The 6,330-nt window shown below is 34.4% G+C and overlaps 1 pseudogene; it reads right to left on the reverse strand.

Moving 5' to 3' along the window:
* Window positions 1–249: 249 nt before the first annotated feature.
* On the reverse strand, window positions 250–1,516 carry LOC149208722 (NDR1/HIN1-like protein 6 pseudogene; annotated as a pseudogene).
* Between the last annotated feature and the right edge of the window lie 4,814 nt (window positions 1,517–6,330).

Here is a 6,330-nt window from a genome sequence, read left to right on the forward strand (position 1 = left end):
ATAATTCTTTCCCACTTTTATGGCTACAATTAAAAATACATTGAATCCAATCTTTGTGCTTTCATATCGGGCATCCTTAACTCGATTTCCTGAAATATTCTTGAATCCTATGGGGGAGTTAATTGTTGGATCTATCTGTGTTCATTAAATTCTAAATATTCCGGAAATTCACAATCCAGTTAAATTTAAATTTAGTGCTCGTATACAAAATGTCAATGACAATGATTTCTCATTCATGGGAACAATATATGGAATAAGGAATCATTTAATATTTAATAAATAGAGCAATGTATTCAAATCAGCAATCAACACTGGCCGCCAGCAGCGCTGCCATTAATGTAATCTACTGTGTATGAATTTTTTTTTTTGTATATCCAAATATCTAGCCGCACAATAGGAGCATCAATGTGATGAAATCAGAAAACAATGTAGCCCTATCATTGTCCCCCTAACAATGAATTCAATACGATCTAAGTCGCGCGATAAAACCCGCCTGGATCGATTTCGAATCGCGACCATCACAGCACCACGCTCACTTTCGACTTCTCGGTAGTAACTTTCGCATTGCCATCCAGCCTGTCAACGACCAGATCCCATTGCACGCGGACCTTAATCTTCATCGACTTCAATTTCCACAACTTTATCTTCACGGGCACGTCGGCCTTCAAATTCAAGGGAACGCTGGCCTTCTGCTGCTGCTCTTTCAGTGTGGAGACCACGGCACTGGTGAGACGAGCACCGGTCCGGCTGAGCGCTACGTCCAACAAAGTGGTATTCTTGTGGCCCTGGTAGAATACTGGCAGGGCGCCGGTGCAGACCTCCGTGCCCGAGTAGGAAACAGCGACATGGCTGTTGTCAAGATAATATATGCCGATCTTCTTGTTTTGATTGCGGGCCCTTAGATTCACAGCGAACTGGCAATTTGTGGTGAGGTCCGCGTTGATGCTGAAGTTGGTGATCCGGAGGCTGTCGACAGAGTATTTGGGGATCTTCGGTTGGGTTACCAAATACAGAATGCCACAGGCAATGGCGATGATTGCAACGAGCGCGAATATAAAGCAAATGGTGCAGCACAAGCAGCGGCAACAGTAGTTCCGGCGCTTAGGAGGGCGTGAATAGTATCTGGGAACCTGTCGTGTTGGTATAACTTGGTCTTTTCGAAACTGAACTCTTATCTCCTCGCGGGAAGGAGGATATACCCTCTCTTTCTCGGACGCAACACTGGACCTGGGCACCAACGGAGAGCTGGGCTTCTCGTTTTCATATTTGCCTGCGTTTTTCTCTATGTCTTCACTAGTTGGGTGCACTCGCGGGTTATCTGCCATAGTCGCAAAGCGCTCAGAGTCACGAACAGAAATTAGTATAACAAAAAGAGGCAGACAATACTTGATCCTAGGAATGTGAAGTTCTAGTGGCACTCGATCAAATAAAAATATCTTCTCAGCATACTGTTGTTGGCAGAACTACTAATGAATTCCAGAGGCGCGGAGCCTTCACAAAATATAGGCGTCGATTAACCGCGTTGTGACATCATATCCACGGCATTGAAGAAAGCTGGAGGAAGTTGAATGCATAGCTGTCTGCCGGTGTAATGGAATATATGAAACTTCGCGACTGTTTCGTTATTGGTATCTGTCGGCCACATTTGTTTCTATACGTTACAGAGTAGTCCCAACCTCTTAGCGACAACCATTAACGCCGTGCTGGAAGGGGCCCACGTTGGAGTCTGTACCCTGCTATTCGGCGATATTAGCTACCAATGTGATTTTCACGTATTTAATTTGGTTGCGCCAGCAAAACAGAGCTGTGAAATCGATTTCTTACCGCTTTCTTTAATTTCATACTATAATGAGTCCTTTTAACCATGCAAATGCAAAAATATTATGAGAGGTATGGAAAGATTTTTAATAAGAGAGATTTGATTTATGGTAATATTGACTAAATTCATACTTGGAATATGTGAAACTATTTTTATTTAAGTTTTGAAAAATTTAATCTTATGATAATATTTAATAGGTTTATAATTAAAATCCATATGGGGTGAATAGCAGGGCACCATGCACTCCACCTTGGAATTATAAGGATAATTAATATAGGGTGGTGTTGTTGTATATAAATATGATTTGTGTTAATATGAAGTTGGGAGATGGTGAGGTTTGGCTTGGTTACTTGAAGTGTAAGTTGTTGTTTTTTTGTTTTATTAGAAAATTTAGAGAGGTATATTGTAAAGACATTAGCAAAAATTTTGGGACCTAGTACATATTGAAAGCTTCGATGGTATTGGTTGTAAGAGGTGTTGGGGTTACTAGCATGAGCTTGGTATGGCAAACTAACGAGGGGGAGTCGTTAGAGTGGACAGAGGAAAACACAGACAAAGACAATTGCAAAGGGCCTCTCACTTTGGTCAAGCTCGTGATTCTGGATGTAGAGATCCCTTCCTAGAGTAGGGTGCCTATCTCAACTTGTATTGAAAGGGTAACCTTCCATCTTTACTAGGTTTTTCTTAAGCTTCACAATAAGTCTCTAAGCTTTATATGGTACATCATTGAAAAAAAATCTTTGTAAAAGATATAATGGAATTCTTATAATAGTTTTATCGGTTTGTGGGGTCTTAATTATGAATTCGTGTTTGAGCCAATTTCCCGTGCCTACGCACTTAGATGGTGATGCTTCAAGAAACATCTAATGGACCAAGCCTGAAACTCTCTAGAGTTTCACCTTTTTTTTTTTATGTATTTGGGGTCTATTAATCTATGGAGGTCAATGTCTGTGTGGTCTCACCTTTGATGTCATCCTTGAGTTGTTTTTTTATAGTTGGTCTCATTCGAGAGTTCTCTGTGGATAGATGCATCTTCCTCTTATTATGGTTTTATTCTCTCTACAACTTGTGTTGGTTGTCGATGGGCAATTCAATCATCAGTGTTGCAATATTTACTAGGGTTGGTAGCTGTGTCTTGGGGTTTATTCCTATGAGTGTTAACACAACTGCTCATTGTTATTAGTGGAAGATGGAGCATCAAAGGATGTGCAACAGGCACAAAGGAGGGCGTTGCAGCCCCCAAGGGCATAATAGAGCTCAATAGCAAGAGGTTCTTGAGAGCTATCATGCAATGATTCCCCTTAATACCCATAATTAAACTCATAATTTAGAATCTTGGGTTGTTGAAGAAAGTCACGCCTTCTCAAATTCTGAGACCCTGGAAGATGTAGGCACTTGAATTCCTCACCCAAGGAACACCTAAGGATGAAGAAAACACTATTTTGGAGCATTAAACTTGTATTGGAATATGAAGAATCTGTAAGCCATAATCTTGATGGATAAACAAGTTGAAAGGCACAACATCTTTACTAGGTTGGAGCATGTTAAGAGATACTAGCACAATTAGAGTTATCATCTAGACATGATTGAAGAGAGGATTGCACACATCGAGCTTCATTTTCAGTGTAAACCAGATACTCATGCTCCACCGAGATCAAGTGCTAGAGACACACCCCAGGTCACTTCACATACTTGAGTTTTCATGTTCATTTTCAGTTTTTTCTTTTACAGTGCACTCATAGATAGTCTTGTTATGCTTGAGATGTTGATACTCTTTGAGTTTTGGACCAATTATTCTATAGATAAATGGTCAAAATTATATGATTATCAGACTAGGCAAATTAAGACCATCTATGGAATAATATATATATATATATATATATAGATATAATTGTTTTTAATTGATTTTCTAAAATAATATAAAATAAACTTTTCTATATATAATTATAATTATAATTATAATTAATTAAAATGTATCTAAAATCTGTATTCTACTCATTCACTAATAAAATTCCTTTCAAATCAAGTTGCAGATTGTGCCGCGTTGCATCTAAAAATAAGTGAGGCGTAAGTTTAAAACGGGAGGAGTTAGGTTAAAAATGTTCAAGCCAAAGTTCTTTTAACCAGCGGTATGTAGATTATTTTAAAAATTCAGAAGAGATAGTGTAAGTATATGAAAAGCATTTAATTTTTTTTCCCGTTAATTTTTTAAATAATAAAGAAATAAGAATTTGAAAAAATGCAAACTAGTTATTAAAAAAATATTAATATTATAAATTTTTTTTAATATATAATAAGTTTTAAAATTAGAGTAATTATTATACTTTGAAATTGTATTTGTTTTAAATATTTTTTACCAAATTATTTTTGTAATTATAGGCCTAAATATTTAGTAAATATATTAACATAATGTAACATGAAATATATATTAAAATGTATAACATCAATTCTAATATCAATATAAATTTGGGAAAAATTTTGTCTATAAGTGAAAGTTTTTGAAAAGTTTTTTTATTTAGGGTAGTGATTCATTGAAATCACTAGTTTGATGGGTGAACTCTTCACAATCAAGTGCCCCAGGGGTTTTTGAGGGTGGTGAATACGTATATGCAAACAAAAAGCCAGTTTAAACAACACAAATCAAGATTTGACCACAAATTTTTTCGCCATATTCTTGCTAGAAATCTACCAGAAACTCCAAAAAAATCTCACTTATAGACAACTCCCTTTGGAAATCATACATAATCATCTTAGTGTCGCTAGTTTTCTGGATCAATATTTACATGCTAATAACAAGGCATCTCATGAATATCAATCAAGTCCAAAAATTATTATCCTTGGTAGAAACTCCTCTAGCAATGTATCATCACCACTAATAAAAAGAATGAGTGATAATAACTGCAAATAGTCCTAACAATGCCTCATCACCACTAATAAAGAAAAATGAATAATAATCACTCAAATTCTATATGACAATGGATAAGGACCATTAGTTTACACGTAGAAGTTTTAGTTTTACATAAATGTATATATTTAAGTTATATTTTTATTCTATATGACAATGGATAAGGACCATTAGTTTACACGTAGAAGTTTTAGTTTTACATAAATGTATATATTTAAGTTATATTTTTATATAAATGTACATTTTAAAATAATAGTTTTACATAAATGTATATATTTAAGATTTATTTTTATATAAATGTAAATTTTAAAATAATATGGGTAGAGATCTAAACTTATAAAGGTTAATTTTCGGCCAACACCATTATGCATTTTTATAGAAAGTAAACTATTTTTTAATAACTTATATTTATATAAATATGAATAAAGTATACATTATTAATTTTTTTTTAATTATTTAACAATTTATTTCATAGTTTTCTTTTAAAATTGCTAACATTCATGATCTTTTAATCTCTCCGCGTGTAAAGTTAGTTGCATTATAATGTATTTCCATTTTTCAAAGAACAATTTCAATATTATATCGAGGAAAGCTGGAGGAAGTTGAACCAAACCATAACTCTTTCAAACCAAACCAGCCAGAGATAGCCATCATTATCCGTAGATGCAGACTGACTTCAAAAATGTTTCATATCTGTAACAGCATTTTCACACTTATAAAATTGATATAACCATTATTTGTCCACCACATTGTCTAATCATTATTGTGCACGGAGTGCGTTGAGCAGACGTAAATGCTACAATTTCGCAAACTGAACCATATACATTGTGATTTGTTGACTATATACATTGTTCTACGTAATCGCCAACTCCTACGCAGTATTAAAAAGCAAGCCTAATAAATGAGAATTATTATTTGTGAGGGTAGTAAGGATACAGAGAAACATAAGCTGGGCAAGTTTGGGTTTGTGTGTATATGTTATAGGGCAGTCCCAACCTCTTAGCGACAACCATTAACATCGTGCTGGAAGTCACCCCATGGGAATCTTTACTACCCTTGTGATTTTCATGTATTTAATTCCGTTACGCCCACAAAATAGAGCCATGCAATCGTTCAAGGCGTGAGGAAGAGTTTTTTAATGATGCATTTTCGTGAAAATTTAGTAATAAAAAATAGTGATACTTCCATACATATAGAGATTTAAAATAAAAAGTAATTATTTTATTTAAAAAATATATTTTTTTGGATTTTTTTCACTAATAAATATATATAAAATTTAATTTTAAGATCACAAAGCATATATATTTTATTTCTTTTTAAATTTGAATTCGTAAACATTAAAAAAAAAAGAATATTCTTAACTATTAAACCTACTCAAGCCATACAACATTAATATTGATAAATATTAAAACATGAAACATCCATTTAAATATATAATATTATATTTACACCTTAGTGTTTTTAGTTTTCTAAACCAATCTTTGCGGCCCAATACCAAAGCACCTTATGAATAACAATTAGGCCTAAAGACTATTATGGTTTGTGCGCTAAGGGGCCAATTCTCCTAACCTCTCAACACCGTTAATGAGGGATAATAAATCAAATT

The sequence above is a fragment of the Pinus tabuliformis genome, chromosome 1_2 (assembly GCF_031772625.1).
Source record: "Pinus tabuliformis cultivar Carrire ecotype Pingquan chromosome 1_2, CPIR1, whole genome shotgun sequence".
Lineage (NCBI taxonomy): Eukaryota > Viridiplantae > Streptophyta > Pinopsida > Pinales > Pinaceae > Pinus > Pinus tabuliformis.